This window comes from Sorex fumeus, unplaced genomic scaffold, assembly GCF_029834395.1.
Source record: "Sorex fumeus unplaced genomic scaffold, SorFum_2.1 ptg000128l, whole genome shotgun sequence".
In the NCBI taxonomy this organism is placed as follows: Eukaryota; Metazoa; Chordata; class Mammalia; order Eulipotyphla; family Soricidae; genus Sorex; species Sorex fumeus.
The window spans coordinates 7,184,179-7,201,892 of NW_026606185.1; the positions used below are offsets into that span (position 1 = coordinate 7,184,179).

Genomic DNA, 17,714 nt, shown 5'->3' on the forward strand with positions numbered 1-17,714 from the left:
TACCTGTCTAAATGCATGTTTCCAGCCCAATGGAAAACCAGCAGGACTTACTACTGTACAAGAAGGGAGACATCCACAACATTGGCAACTATCGCCCAATCTGCCTGTTGTCTGTCGTCTACAAGCTGTTCACTCGAGTCATCCTGAATAGGATTGGCAGAACACGAGATGAAGGAAAACATGCAAGCAAACTGGCTTCCATGAAGGATTCAGCATGATCGACCATAGCCATATGATAACCAAGCTCATTCAGGTTTCTCGGTAGTTCAAGATGCCACTCTGTCTAATGTTCATTAATTTAAAGAAGGCCTTTTATTCTGTTGAGACTGAGGAGGTCATCGAAGCCCTAGTCAAACAGGGCATTCAAACTCAATACATCAGGATCCTTCATGAGCTGTATTACAGATTCACTACCAGGATCTCACCATTCTACAAAGAAGTGATCATCCATGTCATTAGAGGGGTTCGGCAGGATGATATCATTTCACTAAAACTCTTCATTGCAACCCTCGAGCACGTAATGTGATGACTGGAATCGGAAGGAATGGGAGTGAAGATAGATGGTTGGCAACTACACCATCTCCACTTTGCTGATAACATCGTTCTAATAACACCAAACATTAGCCAAGCAGCACAAAAGCTGGCCGACTTTGACCGTGAGTGTGGAAAGGTTGGACTACAGCTGAATCTAACAAAGACAATGTTTATGAGAAACAGTCTCATTCCTGACGTTCCATTTGCTTTCAATGGAATGAACATCTCTGAGTGCAATAGTTATGTGTACCAAGGTCGAGAAGTCAACATGATGAATGATCTGGCACCTGAGTTGTGCTGGAGGAATAGAGCAGCTTGGAACGTCTTCAAGAGCGTCAAAGAAATAGCTAAGAGGATGAAGAACCTCTGACTTTGGGCACATTTCTTCTATTCCACTGTTCTTCCTGCATTAACATACCCCTCAGAGACCTGGGCCCTATGAAAACATAATGAGAACGTTATTTGGATCTCCCAAAGAGGAATCAATAGAGCTATGCTTGGAGTATCATGCTTCACTCATATCAGAGAAAAAAATATGAAGTTCCCACCTCTGTCGAAGGTCAAGAATCAGGGACGCTGTCTGGTTTGCCAAGACATCGAAAATCAGATGGGCTGGACATGTAATGAGATTTGGAGACTACCACTGGACTAGAGCCATTTTTGACTGGATTCCACGGGACATCAAAATATCAGTGGCCGCCCACCTACCAGATGGTCAGACTTCTCCGTCAAGACCCTGAAGGATCTTTGAGGCTCTTCGTATTTCTAGAATGAGCAGACACCATTGGGCTACACTAGCACACGACAGGGACGAATGGAGACATTACTTGCGCCCACTCGAAAAATTGATGATTAACGGGATGTCAAGTGATCTAGTGATACAAATGTACTTATATGTGTGTATATATTTTTATAGTGATAGAGATATGACTGTGGCAACATGACTAATATAATATACTAGTATCTAGATTTGGAAGTAGAAAATACTTTAATACACAAGTGCATTTGTCTACCATTTGAACATCTTTATTTTTGTCCAACCTATTATCCTACAGAACTGTGTACTTAGAAGTAAATGATGTTAAGTCATTAAATTTTATGAAAATGTTAACTAAATAGGCTCTCATATGTTACTTTCTTTAAGGGCTTGATATTTTCTTTTATGAATGTTATCATGTCTTACTTTTAGGAATGTAGAACAGGCAACTTTATCTATTTGCCACCTGTAGGCTATTGGAAAACAGATCTAATATTAACTTTACTCCACTGCAAATGTGGTTATAATTATCATTATTTTGATAACATTACAATATCACAGTGGTAGGGCATTTGCCTTGTGTGTGGCTGGCCTGGCCAAGTCGGGTTTAATTCCTCTGCCCCTCTCAGAGAGCCCAGCAAGCTACCAAGAGTATATCACCGGCACGGCAAAGTCGGGCAAGCTATCCATGGTATTCGATATATTAAACACAGTAACAAGTCTCACAATGGAGACGTTACTAGGCTCACTTTTGCAAATTGATAAACAAGGGGAGGACAGACAGTGCTACAATATCATGTGTAAAATATTTCAGGAAGATTTGATCTAGAAAAAGGTTCAGTATTTATCACCAAAAAATGCTTAAAAATGAACAGAAGCCATGGAATAGAATAGAAAAGAATAGATAGAATATCTCAGCATAGAAAAAGAAGTAAACAATAAGAAGGAAATATATGGAACTAAAATATACAGTAATTTTAGCAACATTATTTTTCTATGTCTAATGCTGCAAAACTTAAAAATTAGGTAATTTAAAATAAAGGAGATTTATTGTCTCATAATTATCAGAATCAAAATATTAAAATCATGTGCTGCTAGGGCAGTACTTAAACAAGAACTTCTCAGTAAAATTCTATTTTCATTTTTTTCTGACTTCTGCTGGTTGTTGGCAAGTTGAGGAGCTTGAATGATTGTGTTTTCATACATGAGATTTAAACAAATAAAGCAAACAAAATAGCAGCAACAACAAAAATCTAAAACTTGGAGAAACATATACTAAAATTTTTATTATGGGTGTTATGAAGGATATAGATAGATAGATAGATAGATAGATAGATAGATAGATATGCATAAATTTGAAGCTTCACTTTCAAAACTTCAGAGTATTTGGGGCCAGAGAAGCACTACCGAGGTTAAGGTGCTTCCCTTGGTCATTGTCACCAACTAAGGCACTGCCATGAATGATCAATGGGCCATAACCAGGAGGAAACACAAGGCACAGATCCCAAACAAAACCAATGAATAAAGAAAAATGTATGTACTGTCATAATCCAATGGTAAATCAATTTAATTTTATTTCATTATATTAATTGAAACATCCAAGCAGTAAAATAATGCCAAATATTAAAAATAAATGAGCCTTTAAGCCATAATAAGGCCCTTAAAAAATGAAACAGGCTACCGGTGTCCTTTGTGGCAGGTCTCCGCTGGGTCCACCGGTCGTCGGGTAGCTGTGCCAGTGAAGAGACAAGGGCACGGAGGCCGAAGGCCATGCCTTTCTTCGATGTACAGAAAAGACTGGGTATTAACTTAGACCGCTGGGTGACAATCCAGATTGCCGAGCAGTCTAACAAGATTCCAAGTCGATGCTATGCTTTTGAAAAAGAATAGATAGAATGTGCACATGGGATTGGTGGCATATTAGCAGAGGAGTGCAAGATAGACTTCGATGATTCCGTTGAATGTCTGCTTGGGCAGAAAAGGATCCGTCGCCTGAATGCCATCAGGAAGCAGCGGGATAAACTAATAGAGGTAGGAAAGTACACTCCTCCGCCTCACCACTGTGGCCAAGAGGAGCCCCAGCCCTGAGCAGAGTCGCTGGGGACAGTTGCCAGGAACCCTGTTCCTCTTCTCCCCTCTGGAGAGCTTAGCCACTGAGAAGCTTCTTTGTGAAAGTGTCTGAAAATAAAAATTTACTCCATCCTTAAAAAAAATAACTTTTATGTTTTTGCATTTAAAGTTTAATGAAAAGAAACCAATTATGAAGAATGCTTATCAAGAGTGAAAAATACAAAATGTAAAATGTAGATTTTGCCTGATGTTATTTGATTTGTCAATGGTAACATAATGAGAGATATAGATAATGGAAAAGTTGTGAAAGTATGAAATCAAGACTTATATTGGAACACTTGACTGTCTACAAAATTTCCTGTGGCAGTAAATCTATTCCATAGTTTATTAAACTATTTTACACATTTGCTATAACAATAAGAAGATCATTGTGATATTGGATAACATGAACTACAGACCAAAGACAACTACCAAAGTTAAAGATGGCGCCTCACAGTAATAATGGCATAACATTACTAAGCTACATAAAACCACACTAAAGATTGAAACTAATATAAGAGAAAAAGACAAAAATAAAAGGAGAAATCGTCAACTAAAACATGGATATTTCAAGAATCTCTCTGTAATTGATGAAATCAAGAGCAAGAAACAAAGTGCTAATATTAATAACTAAATTTAACTCACATATAAATATTACCTCAACAAATAACATGAATACTTTCCTCAAGAATACATTAAACACAAATCAAGGTATTTTGTTTCTAGGCCATAAATCACTGGCAAGTATAAAATAAATTATATAAAGCATGTTCTCTCTATATAATAAACTTTGACAGAAAATGAATACCAGAAAGATAACAAGAAAATCTCAAAAAAGAAATGAAAATGGCTAGCTTTGTAACTGATGAGTGAAAATGAGTTCCCCATGGAAGTTCAATATTTCAGATTGATTATTCATAATGCAGTTAAACCAATGTGCAATACAAAATTTATAGTTCTGAATATTTCTCTTAAAAAAACCATGATATATCTAAAATAGAAAAAAGCAACATGCCTTTTAAAAAATAATATTAAGAAATAGATCAACCTAACCCTAATGGTTGGTTCTTTGAAAAGGTTTAATATATATATATATATTATATATACATATATATATATCCTATGATGCAATATCTGCCCCACTCACCCACCCAAGTAGGGCCTGAACGTCATATACTGATAACACAGCTTCCAAGTCACCTGGGTCTGTATATTTCAAATACTGCTATGAAGGCATTTTCAGATGTAACTGAGTTCCTTGATCAGTTTATAATTTATAAGCAGAAAATTTCTATCAGTGTACCTGATTTAACTGCTTAAATACAATTTTTTAGACTGGTGGCACAAGAACAAGTCAAAGTTTCAAGTGAGGCAGATTCAATAAAGAAGAACTTCCTTGCAACTATTTCTGAAGTAGGAAACCACCATTTAGTAATGCATGCATATGTTTCAGAGTCAGTAGTATTTCTAGCTACAGCTCAAGAGTATTTAAGGGCCACACTTTCATACCAGTAGGTGCCTGAATCATACTAATAATTTGAGTAAACTTGAGAGTGAATTTAACAGATTTCAGTTATGAACTCAGTCCAACTGACAACTTGATTCCAAGTTTGAAATGCTTAGAGACACCAATCATTTTCTTGTTCCGAACTTGAGAAGCACAGGTGAAAAATTAATAAAGCTACTCTACCAAGTTTGGAGACTAATGTTAGGTAATGGCAGGAGATTATATACCTAAATGAGAAAATCATTTTAAAAAATTGCAAACTAAAATAAAATCTGGCAATATATACTATTAAAATAAACAATAATAACAAAATGTGGTTCAACTCATGGAAAATAATGCACATTTTAAAATCAATTAAAGAATATTTGTGCTTAAATCTAAGAAAACTATGGCATTATCAAATAATGTTTTAAACTAAAAAATAGAAAGAATTTCATAAATTTATATGAAAAAACTCCAAGCAAACTAGGAACAGATGGGAATGTCAAATTAATGAAGGGCAACAAAATAGTACACAGCAAAATCATTCTTACCTACTTGCTGAAATATGTAATGTTGTCTCCTAAAATCATGAGCAATGGTGTTTATTATAAAGAATGCAGTATCACTGTATCACTGTCATCCTGTTGTTCATCGATTTCCTTGAGCAGGCACCAGTAACGTGTCCTTCGTCCTAGTCCTGAGATTTTAGAAAGTGTCACATTCGAGGCTTTTCCAGGGTCAGGGGAATGAGACCCCATCATTGTTACTGGGTTTTGGCATATCGAATACACCAGTGGGAATTTGCCACACTCTGCCATGAGGGCAGGATATTCTTGGTAGTCTGCAGTGTTCTCCAAGAGTAAGAACCAGATAATAAGAGGTCGTGCGGCCGCAAATGCGGCCACATGCTTCCAGGAGCTGGGTTTTATAGTCTCTGGGTCTTGGCTGTTGAGGGGATAACATGGCTCCAGGGGCAGTTGGTGGGTGTAATGCCTACCTAATGGAAGATGGAGGATCTGGGTGGAGGAGGCCCAGTCCCTATCCAAGCAGGCTTGGAGATCTTAGCCCCAGGTCATGCATGCCTGGGTTCCTCTGCTGGTTTCTTCATGTGTGAGGCTCATCTGAATGTGTGGAGAATGGTCTTAAGCCTGGGTGTGGCTGGTTCTGGGGTCTTTGGCTGCTGGGGCTCTGCTCGGGGCGGGAAGGAAAACTCAACCCGCCCCCCTCCAAGGGGCCCTGGTGAGGGCAGCCTGGCATGGGGACAGAAGACTCTGTGCTACACTATGCAGTACACTATTAAATAAAACTGGCCTAACCATTGCATAAAACATGGAAAATGGGAACCCCCCAAATAAAATTAAATTAGTAAGAAGGGTGTCCTTGACAGATAACATTATTTTTTATCTAAAAATACCAAGAGGGCTGAAGCAAAAGTGCAATGAGTTGGGCACTTGTCTGGCATGCAGATTACTTGGGTTCAATTCCTAGAATCCCTCTGGTCTTCTAGCACTGTCAGGAATGATACCTGAGCACAAAACCAAGATTAAGACCAGAACAACCCCTGGTGTGGCTATCATAGTTCCACACCTCCTCCGAAATAAAATTCCCAAGATATACAAAACTACCTCCTAGAAATAAGAAATGAGCAAGTTTTGCAATACATAATATAAACAAGATGCACTTTTATATTTTCACAAAATGCCACATTTCTAAACTAAATTAAAATATAACAAATAGTGACTACCATTTTAAAGGTTCCAAAAATAGTGAAGTACATAAAGATAAAATAATAGTTAAATACATAAAGACATATAGAGAGATAAATACATAGAGATATAGAGAGAGATAAATAGTGAAGCATATAAAGAACACACACATATGCAGAGTAGAAAAGCACCAACAGACTTCATAGCAGCATCAACTGAACTATAGCTTTAATGCAGTTCTAAAGAGAATCACATAAAATTGTTACAAATTTATACGATTTATTTTTAAATTTTTCATCTATATACTATGAACTACTATGTAGTTCAAAACAGTTGTCACAAAAAGAAAACTTCACTTGAACGTAAAGTTACTCTACCTGGAGCAATGAAAACAATATGATATCAATGAAGGGTAGACATAAGGTCTAGTAGATGCATGCTAATATAGACAGTTGCTTTTTGACAAAGTTATGAAGTTTAATGAAATATAATAACTTTTGAGTATTGGAACCCGTGAGCAAAGATCCAAACTTAAAAACTTTAAACCTAATTCAGAGTGGATCACGTATTTAAATTTAAAATTAAATATACCAAGCTTCTATAAGTAAATTAGCACAACATCACCCTGCTCAAGGAAAAAGTATGAGAAATGACATTAAAAGTACAGCATGTTAAAAATAATGGGACTATTAACAGATCCCCATGAATGATAGATATATGATTGAATGAGCAAATAATAAAGAATAACGTGGAGGGCGTAAGTGATAGATAGTAGATAGATGCCGGCCTTGCACATGGCCAGCTGTCTTTGACTCCCACACCCCAGAGGGTCCCCTGTGTGTGCCTGCTAGGAGTGATTTCTGAGTGAAGAGCCCTGAGGAAGCCCTGAGTACCACTGCGTGTGGCCCAAAAACCAACCAACCAACAAACAAACAAAATTATGATGTGGAGCCTGTGGTTTATAAAACAAAGCTTAAGTCACAAACATGTGATATGCAGTCTCTCAAAATGGAGAAGTAGGGTTAGATACACAGAGAACCTAACAGAACAGCTCTAACAGAACAGCTGCTTAAACAGAAAAAAGAATGTAATTTCTTGAAGCTATCATTTCATTAAAATAATCATTGCATTAAACACAGGACCCAAAAGAAGAGAGAGAGAACAAGGGGGAATGCCCTGCCAGAGAGGAAGGGTGGGATGGGGGGGATGGGGGGGTGGGAGGGATGCTGGGACCCTTGGTGGTGGAGGATGGGCACTGGTAGAGGGATGGGTACTTGATCATTGTATACCTGAAACCCAAGCACAAAAATTGTAAGTCTATAACTGTACCTCATAGTGTTTCGCTAATAAAAAAATAAATAAATAATCATTGCATTATCTGTAAAGAAAGGTTATAAGGATGTTTTGTTCAAAATATTGCTGCAAGATACCTTGGGATTATAAATCACAAAGACTCTCTCTCTATATATATACATATATATACATATATATGGATTTTAATCTTTATCTCCTAACCTGGATAAATACACTAATAAAAATATCAATCAGTCACAGTCATAGTCCTCCCATTGTTCATCGATTTGCTCGAGCGGGCCCAGTAACGTCTCCATCATGAGACTTGTTACTAGGAGTATATATATGATAAATGTATTTCTTATTAATGTTTTATTAGTTTTTTAGTGTATTTCTTAGATATTAATATCATATGTGAAATTTTTATTGCGAAAATGCAGAGACTACAGATGAGGTATAGACTTTAAATTCCATATGAAGTAAATTTCTTCATTTGGAGGAAGTGGGTTAAGTCACACCTGGCAGTGGTCAGGATTCCTCTTGGTTCTGTGTTCAGAGATTACTCCTGGTGATATTTAGAGAACTATATGTATGCTATGTGGGAACTCAAACTGTGACTGGCCATGTGCAAAGAAAGTACTTTAGCTTCCATAATATATCTCCAGTCTCTTAAATAAATTTCTTACATAAAAATCATTAGAAATAAACTTTGAAAACCCTTAGAGGGGCTGGAGCAATAGCACTGCAGGTAGGGAATTTGCCTTGCACATGCTCGACCCAAGTTCTATTCCCAGCTTCCCATATAGTTCCCTGAGCACTGCCAGGAGTAATTTCTGAGTGCAGAGCCAGGAGTATAACCTCTGTGCATTGCTGGGTGGGACTCATCCGAAAAGAATTTTTAAAAAATAAAAAAAACCACAAAGAACTAAACTGTAAATAAAAAAAACTTACAAAGGATTGAATAAAAATGTTGAGTAGTCTCTAGAAATATGAACTATGAATAATATGAAAATATTTCAATATCAGTTTGAAGCAATTTCAAGAACATAGAATATCACATCCCTTAGAAAATCAAACACAAAAAATAAATACAAAAAATATCACTGATGGGGCTGTGAAGAAAATGGACTCATAGGTCAGGGGTAGAAATGAGACAAGGGATAACTACTCTGGAAAATTCATTTCCTTATTAATCAATGCACTTTCTGTGTGACCTGGTAATTTTATCCTGAGACATTTTTACTGGAGCAGTTAAAACTTACAGTCACAAAAAATTCTCTTCTTAAATGCATAATACAACTATATTCATAATTACCTCTGTTTGAGAAAGCCACAATGTCTTTTGACAGATGAATAAATTAATACATGTAGCAAATCCATACATTGGTCTACTGAATCACAGTAAAAAAAATGAATATAATATAGTAGAAGCTTAATTGGATCTCAAGGGCATTGTTTAAAAATGCTGTAGCTTGTATGTACCATCTAATATTTCCTAAGTAATTCCAAGAAGAAAAGGGCTGAGAAACTGAATTCTACTATAAAAAATACTGCACTCTAGGCAGAAGTGGATTTGGTCTTAATAAAATCATTCTGTATTTTGCTGTGTGAGATAGTTACATGAGTCCATGCATACTTTACAATTCATGGAACTATATACAGAAATTTAAATAATGATACACTAATTTAAACTATTTAAAGTTAAAACTTTAAAATATATATTTTTTTCTACTCTTTAAGAGCGCTGGTTAGCAACCATCTGTTGCATTTAGAATATCTTTTTTTGTTAAGTAAATGACCACCTTTATGTACACAGTGGGAAAATACAGCCAGATTTTCATGTAAAAACGCACAGGAGAGTATAATATCTACAGATACTGACCAAAGGTTGCTTATTATGAATGAGAAGGGTATGAAATAATGATATTTGGCTCCACTTAATGAACATTTTCAGCAGGTTAGATTTTTATTTGTTCGTTTTCTCATACTCTAATGCTAACATTGAATTCTAACTCAGGCACCAGGCTTCTCATCTTTACATCAAATAATGACAATAATTGCTTAGGTGCCCCTCTGCCATCTGCTGTGCCTGCAATCCCCAGCATTTCAGATAAAAGACAATGTCTGACTTGCAAGCAAACACAGAGAACCCTAAAAAAAAGCCCCAGGCAATTTTCTAAAGATAGAGGTTTAGGAACCAGACAAACACCTTCCCTGCTCCACCCACATGAGTTTCTGAGCTTCCATGAGGAAGCCTCCTGCGTGCTCGACCCACATACAGGCTCGTCTGTGATCTCCTGCCACACCGACCCAACCGAATAACACGTAGCTTCCTGAATGATTTCCCTTCGCCGGGCTGGTGGCACTTCTCTTCTTGGTAATGGCAGATTCTGTAGACAGAGAGAGGCATCAAGAAGGAAAACAAATAAAGGAGAACTGCAAGGAACTGAGCGCAGAGCGAGAGATGGGACGCTGGAATGTGTATAGCTGGGAACTGTTTGAAACTCTTAACACTTTTATTTTCAATCTGTTAGCAAACTCTTACTACTTACTACATAAAAAACAAAACAGCCTCTCTCCATGAGGTTTTATTGAAAGAGACAGTTTGATATTGCATTTGTGAACTGCTTGAGTTAATGAAGGTGTAGTAGCATGAAAAAACTTGCCTATCACCGTTTGTTGATGCTCACAGTTCCTATTTATAATTGCTAGGCTGAAAAGTGCTCAAGAGCCCATAGATAAGAGACCAGGGAGATACCTTAAATGTGTAGCAAATAATGCACCTTGCAAGGCCCACTGGCCACTAGCTGTGCATTATTTTCTAGTGGCTCCTTCTCTGGTCCTGGGCAACGGTCGGAGAGCTGCCCTGTACCACTGCTCCATGACCTCACAGCCCTGTCCAATGGGGTTGTCTCAGAGCACTGGAAACTGGCCCCCTCCCACCAAATACTTAAACAAATAAAGAGCTATGTATTAAAAATGGGGTTTTTAAAGACAATATTTGGTGGCAATCAGTTCTGTTAACTCAATTGTTCTGTTTAATAAAACTGAATTATGTTTCTTAACTCAGTTATTCTGTATGAAAAACTTGCAGCACTATCACATTGCCAACTTTTTCTGAGAGCAAAATCAGGCTTATTATACTTCTATAATAGTTAAAAAAATTTAAATGTGTTGAAGTCAATCTCTACTGTGACTTATGGATAAGTGTTTTCTTTATTGTGAAATACAAAAACTAAACAATGTTGATTGATATTAAGAACATGCTATTTGGAATATATGAGAAATTTAAAGTCTAAGTACAATTCTAGAAAAAAAATAAAGCAAAAAGCACTCTGATTATCTCTTTCCAAATATCCTCTGGAATGTCATACTGTTTTGTTTTCACTAATAGACCTCGATTCGCCTTCTGTCACATAGGATCTTCTTTGTCCAGTCTGCTTGCATCTGTCTCCTAATATTGTAGGTCTCTCTTGGGGTACATCTGGCTCCGAGGACTGCTTAAAAGCCAGAGATGGGATTTGGTTTGTCTCAGTAATTGATATGGAACCATACTACTGTCATTTTGTAAGCTGAGACCAAGGCACCAGATGTCTGCAATGCAGAATTTTCTATACAGGGTATAATTTTTAAAAAAATTTTATTGAATCACCGAGAGATAGTTACAAGCTTTCATGTTTGGGTTACAGTCACACAATGATCAAACACCCATCCCTCCACCAGTGCACATTCCCCACCACCAATATCCCCAGTATACCCTCCCCTTTCCCACCCTCCCCCTGCCTCCATGGCTGGCAATATTCCCCATAATCTCTACTTTTGGGCACTTCACATATAGGCAAAATAAAACTAACCCCCCAGTAGTGAGTATTAAGAGCTTTTTTTTGGCATACTGTAAATGAAAGTTTTCAAACTGATAGTTCTACCAATGAAGAAGGCTCAGAAATTTATCCCTTATCTAGTAGCTTTTACACAAAAGACCCCAACTGTTTCTTGTTCTCCACAGGGATTGTTCATAATTTTCTAAAATTGAAGTAACTGTTTAATTGCTACCTAGTATCAGCATTGTAAAAATGACTGTTTTTTTCTTTGTTTTAGTTATGATTTCCAGGCATATAAACAAGAAATGACCCAGGACAAATTAGTCTGGCCAAAGAAACTAGAATAAACTTCATGTGACAAACCGGTTTTGTCTGTTCAGGGAGTTTTCAAGGTAGATATGTGTTTGTTTTTCTTAGCAGTGTGTATTCACAAATAAAATATTTTGTCAAACTGATGATACCATGGGGAATACAGGATTGCCTTACATCAAATCCACTGTTTCCTGGCTGGAGTAACAGTACATCTAGTAGGCCACTTTGCTCGCACACGATAGACTCAAGTTCCCAAATACCACACAGGACTCCCCAAGTCCACCAGGAGCGATTCCTCTGCAGCTAGGAATAAACACTAAGCACTATTGAGGGTGTCCCAAAAAAATAAAAATAAACTGTATTATCATATTTACAATGGACCTTGAAAGCTTGTTTGGAGGTTCTAGCAGGGGAGCGCAGCTACTCGTATACCCTCGACCGAAGACTGATCCGTCTCTATTCGGGGAAGGCTGTCCTCTTCAACCGAGCACGCAGCTTCGGGAGGGACGCACATGGAGCGGTGAGGGAGGAAGGGGACACCCGCCTAGCCAGCCAGATCAGCCGAATCAACCCTGGCGATCAATGGGGTGACAGATGTCGCAGAGCGATAGCTCAGCGGTAGGACATTTGCCTTACAAGCGGCCAACATGGCTGACCCGAGTTCGATTCCTCTGCCCCTCTCAAAGCATATCTCGCCTGCATGGCAGAGCCTGGCAAGCTACCCGTGACGTATTCCGATATGCCAAACACAGTAACAACAGGTCTCATGATGGAGACGTTACTGGGCCCGCTCGAGCAAATCGATGAACAATGGGAGGACCGTGCTACCGTGCTATAATCATATTTACAAAATTATCTTGTACAATTTTAATCACCTAAATCTTCAAAGAATACAAATACACAAAAGTTAATTTATACTTTGTTTTTGGGCTGGAGCGATAGCACAGCTGGTAGGGCGTTCGCCTTACAAGCGGCCAACATGGCCGACCCGAGTTCGATTCCTCCGCCCCTCTCGGAGAGCCCGGCAAGCTACCGAGAGTATTCGATATGCCAGACACAGTAACAACAAAGTCTCCAATGGAGACGTTACTGGGCCCGCTCGAGCAAAATACTTTGTTTCATTATAAAATTTTAAGAATCTTCTTGCTTACTTCATTTCATTTGACATTTTCTATTATGTTTTTGTTTCTAATATATATGGCATATAAATAATGTAATCACAATGTTTATTTTTCTCTTCCTAATAAAGGTATAAATATAGATAGATACGCTAAGTTTTGGTTCATACCCAAAAGTACTCTCAGGAGGTCTTTAGCTATTTCTGACTCTGTTTAGGAGTCACTTTCGACATTTCTCAGGGCACCATCAATGGTGCTAAGGACTTAACTGGGGCCAGGCATGACGCAAGAGTGTGCCCTAACCCCTACTGTTGTTCTCTGGAACTGCTGTCTTGGTTTCTTGGTTTCAGATCATTGATGTCTGCTCTATTTTTTTTTTTTTTGGTGGTGGTTGGGGGAACTTTGGGGTCAGGTCACATCAGCAATGCTCAGGGCTTCCTCCTGGCTCTACTCTTAGGGATCACTCATGGTAGTACTCACTGGACAATTTGGTGTTCAAGGGATTAAACCCAAGTCAGTAGAATGCAATAGGCACCCTAACGTACAAGAACCCTCTGTAATATTTTTGGGTCCCTCTAATTTGTGCGGGTGAGATACTCTTGGTAGCTTGCTGCGCTCTCCAAGAGGGGCAGAGGAATCAAACCCGGCCCGGCCAGGCCATCTGCTCGCAAGGCAAACACCCTTCCGCCCCTCTCAGAGAGCCCGGCAAACTACCAAGAGTATCTTGCCTGCAAGGCAAAGCCTGGCAAGCTCCCCGTGACATATTCAATATGCCAAACACTGTAACAAGTCTCACGATGGAGCTTTGTTACTGGGCCTGCTCGAGGAAATCGATGAACAACGGGAGGACAGTGCTACAGTGCTTCTATTTACTTTTGAATATGTCATTGCTATTAATCTAGATTTTCAATCTTTGGAGTTAGGTTGTTTATTTTATCTTTTTCCTGCTTCCTGATGAAAGCTATGGTGCTATGAACTCTGTCTTACTAAGTCCCTTAGACTTTCATAGTTTATGTTTTAGTTCTTATTAATTTCAAGAAATAATTTGAATTTTTTGACTGTTTCTTCTAATTGTTTGAAAAGTATGTTATTCAGTTTCCAAATATTAGTTCCTGTCCCCAGATTCCATTGGTACTTTCTACTTTCATGTTATTGTGTTCTGAAAGAATGCCCAATATTATCTAAATGTGTATAAATTATTTGCACTGAAATTGTGCTCCAGCATGAAAATGGTGGCCCAGGGATATCCGGAGAATGTCAGATATTTACTGGGGAATAATATATCTTTGGAAGGGGTTAGTATATCATGTTATTGTCTATGAACACCAATTTTCCTAATTTAAGGCTCTTTCTTTCCTTACTGATGTACTTCAGGATAATCTTCCACATGATGAGAATGGGCTGTTAATGTCTCCAGTATTGTTGCTTTCCTATTAATATGTCACCTCAGATTTACTGACAGATGCTTTATAAATTGCTGCTCCTTCATTTGTTAGAAATTCTGATATGTTGCTTTTATAATCTTTTGATCCCTTAACCAGTATATAATATATTTCATTATCTCTCATTAATATATTTAACTTGAACACAGTACAGTCTGATAAAAGCATGGCTACCCCTGTTTTTTTTTTACTTGCTATTGTCCTGTATGATTGTTTTCCAAATTTTCACTCTGAGCCTGTGTTTATCTACACAGTGCAGTTTCTTGTTTTTTTCCTACCAACTCAGCTACTCTGCCTTTTTATTGGAAGTTTCAGTGCATTAGCATGTAGATAAAGGACTGATATAAAGGAACTTTTTATATATTTATTGATATAAAGGAATTTTTCCATTTTCCTATGAGATTTTTGTTGCTTATTCCATTGGACCTTTGCTTTTTATATGAAGTCCACAGTTTCCCTAACAAAACTGGTTTAGATGTGACAAATGACTTTAGTTATTGTTTGATAATCTTTATTTTTATACTACTTCAACTCAGAGTTGAACCTTGTAGGCTAAAATACTATAGGTTGAAAGTATTTTTTAGTCAATGATTTGTATGCACCATTCATTTCTTTTTCTGAGTGAAGGATTTTATTTGATAAAAATCATGTGAATTTTATGTTTTCTCCTTATATATGAAGTCTTTCTTTTCTCTTGCTGTTTTGAGTCTGTGTCTTTGATTTTGTTATTTTGATTATACTGTATCTTTGTTTGCTACTTTGGTTGTCAGTCTTGGACCTCCTATATCAGTATTCTTCTCCTCTTCAGAACAAAGAGATTAGGAGCTGGTAGAGTTTTGGGCACCTACTCTTTCCTTTTCTCTCTTCTCTATTTCTGGGATTAATATGGCAGAGTTTCTGAAGTTGCCCTTCCTGGTATTATCAAAAACATCTCTTAAATTCTCTTCATTATTTTCCTCAGTGTCTTTATTATCACCTATTACTTAGTGATGGAGTTATATGTTGTCTTTTATGTCATTCATTTGATTTTATGATTCATTTGCTGCTGAGACATACTTGTGTAAACACACAAAAAACGGCAGGCAAGGGGGAGGCAGCAACCTATCTCTCCTGCCACCTGCGTTCGGTAGTCTCAGGCCGTATCCCCACTCCACAGAGATCGATGGCGATGGTCAGGTGAAGGAAGGAAACGGGGGCCAGGCTGGTTGGTCTTAGCAGCAGTTTATTCATGGAAGAAGTGTATGTCATAGAGGTCCCAGGATATTTCAAGCACGTGCACCTTTGTTCTCTCAGCTTCTGTCCTCAGCCCCATCTTCCCAGTTTCTCTGCACAACACCCCCCAGAGCCTTGGAATCTACCTTATATAGGTCATGGTACCTCTAAAGGGTGCAATATAGTGATGTCATCAAAAAGGAGTTACAGAAAGAACATTGAGGTGGCAAACCATACATTGTTTCTTTACATCCACATTGTTTCTTTATATCCACAGGCCAGTAATCCTGACCTCACCTTTTACAAGCTATAAGCACTTGGATTTGCATCCCAAAGACCCATCTGCTAGAACCTGGAGTCTACATCCCAAAGAACAGGCCTGGCTAGCATCTGAGATCTGCATATCTAAGACCAGCTAGGTTTCTGTGAGAAAAGGAAAACTGCCTCAATATACTGAAATCATTTACTGAAGGCAGTTTGAGGGGGAGAAAGGTTCAATCTCATCCAAGCTAGTCAGGACACACAGGAAAACTGCTTCTAGGACAGATTCTCATTTAGCACCCTAGAACAGATTTCCCTGGATGTGTTTCTCCTCTCCTTGTCTGACCAACATACAAGCATTGTAAAGGTAAAGGCCCTCCCGTTGATCATCGATTTGCTCGAGCGGGCCCAGTAACGTCTCCATTGGAGACTTTGTTGTTACTGTGTCTGGCATATCGAATATGTCACAGGGAGCTTGCCAGGCTCTACACACAAGCATACATAATATAAATCATTTTGTATAGACACAGTAAGAAATACTTTGAGCTTATAGAATTGCTCTCCTAGGGCCATCTTGATCTCAGACTGCAGTGCTCAGACCAGATGTCTTTCCTGTTCCTAGCAGCAGGGTCCTAGTCTCCTTGTTACTTTTGGATCATGACAGCATTTGCCTATGATCAAACTCTTAATTTATAGTAAAGAATCGTGGCACCTTGGCCTGGCCCATCTCAATGCCAGGGTAGCACTTAACTTACCAGCTTGCCCTGGTTCAATCCAGTCCCACGTCGGGACCCTGCCCTTGGGTTGCTAGGAAGTGAGGGCAACTGAGGCTTAAGTTGAGAAGGCAGATGCCCAGGAGTGAATAATATTCAAGGCCAATTAAATCCTAAGTTATAAAGCATAATATTGATTGTCTTCCTGTATCTATACAAAAAGAACATTGTATTAAAGTAAACTATTCAAAAGGCATAAGGAGAGGAGAAAGGCAATATTAACTTACAGTACAGCTTCAGTGTCTAAGAAGGATGAGACCTTACAAATTGGTTGGGGAAAAGAGCACAAATAAGTAGTTACAGACAAACATAGTAATGGGTGCAACCTGATAAACCTAAGCTCCTTGTACTTCCAAAACTTACTAGTATATAATTTTTAATCATTTGTCCCCTTATTTCTTCTCAAATGAAATCTTTCTCTTTTTTATTGTTTCGGTTTTCTTTTTACTTTTTATATATTTTGGTTTTGTTTGGGGGCCACACGCAGGGTTGCTTGGGTCTTACTGCTCAATCTGCAGAAAGGAATCATACTTGGCATGCTTGGGGGAACAGATGTGGTTGCAAGAACCTAAACTGAGTCAGCTGCATCTAATATAAGCTCTCTACTGGCTATAGCATTGCTCTGGACTATAGAATGAGATCATTCTTCTTCTTTCCCATCACACTCTCTTCTAGTTCATTGATACTCTATTCATTCCTCCCTGCCACCACCAACATTAAAATTAAATAGAAGTACTGTTCTAAAGTTTTCTTCACACATCTACCATCCCACTCCTCACCCCCTCAAAAAAAATTGAAGGGAAAACTGGGGCCATACCCAGATGAGTTCAGAGATTATTCCTGGTCTCGTGTGCCATCTTCCTTCCTGACAGTGCTGGAAGAAAGAA

The 17,714-nt window shown here is 38.2% G+C and overlaps 1 pseudogene; it reads left to right on the forward strand.

The window, feature by feature from the left end:
* Positions 1 to 3,037: 3,037 nt before the first annotated feature.
* On the forward strand, positions 3,038 to 3,387 carry LOC130045434 (NADH dehydrogenase [ubiquinone] iron-sulfur protein 5-like; annotated as a pseudogene).
* The last annotated feature ends 14,327 nt before the right edge of the window (positions 3,388 to 17,714 follow it).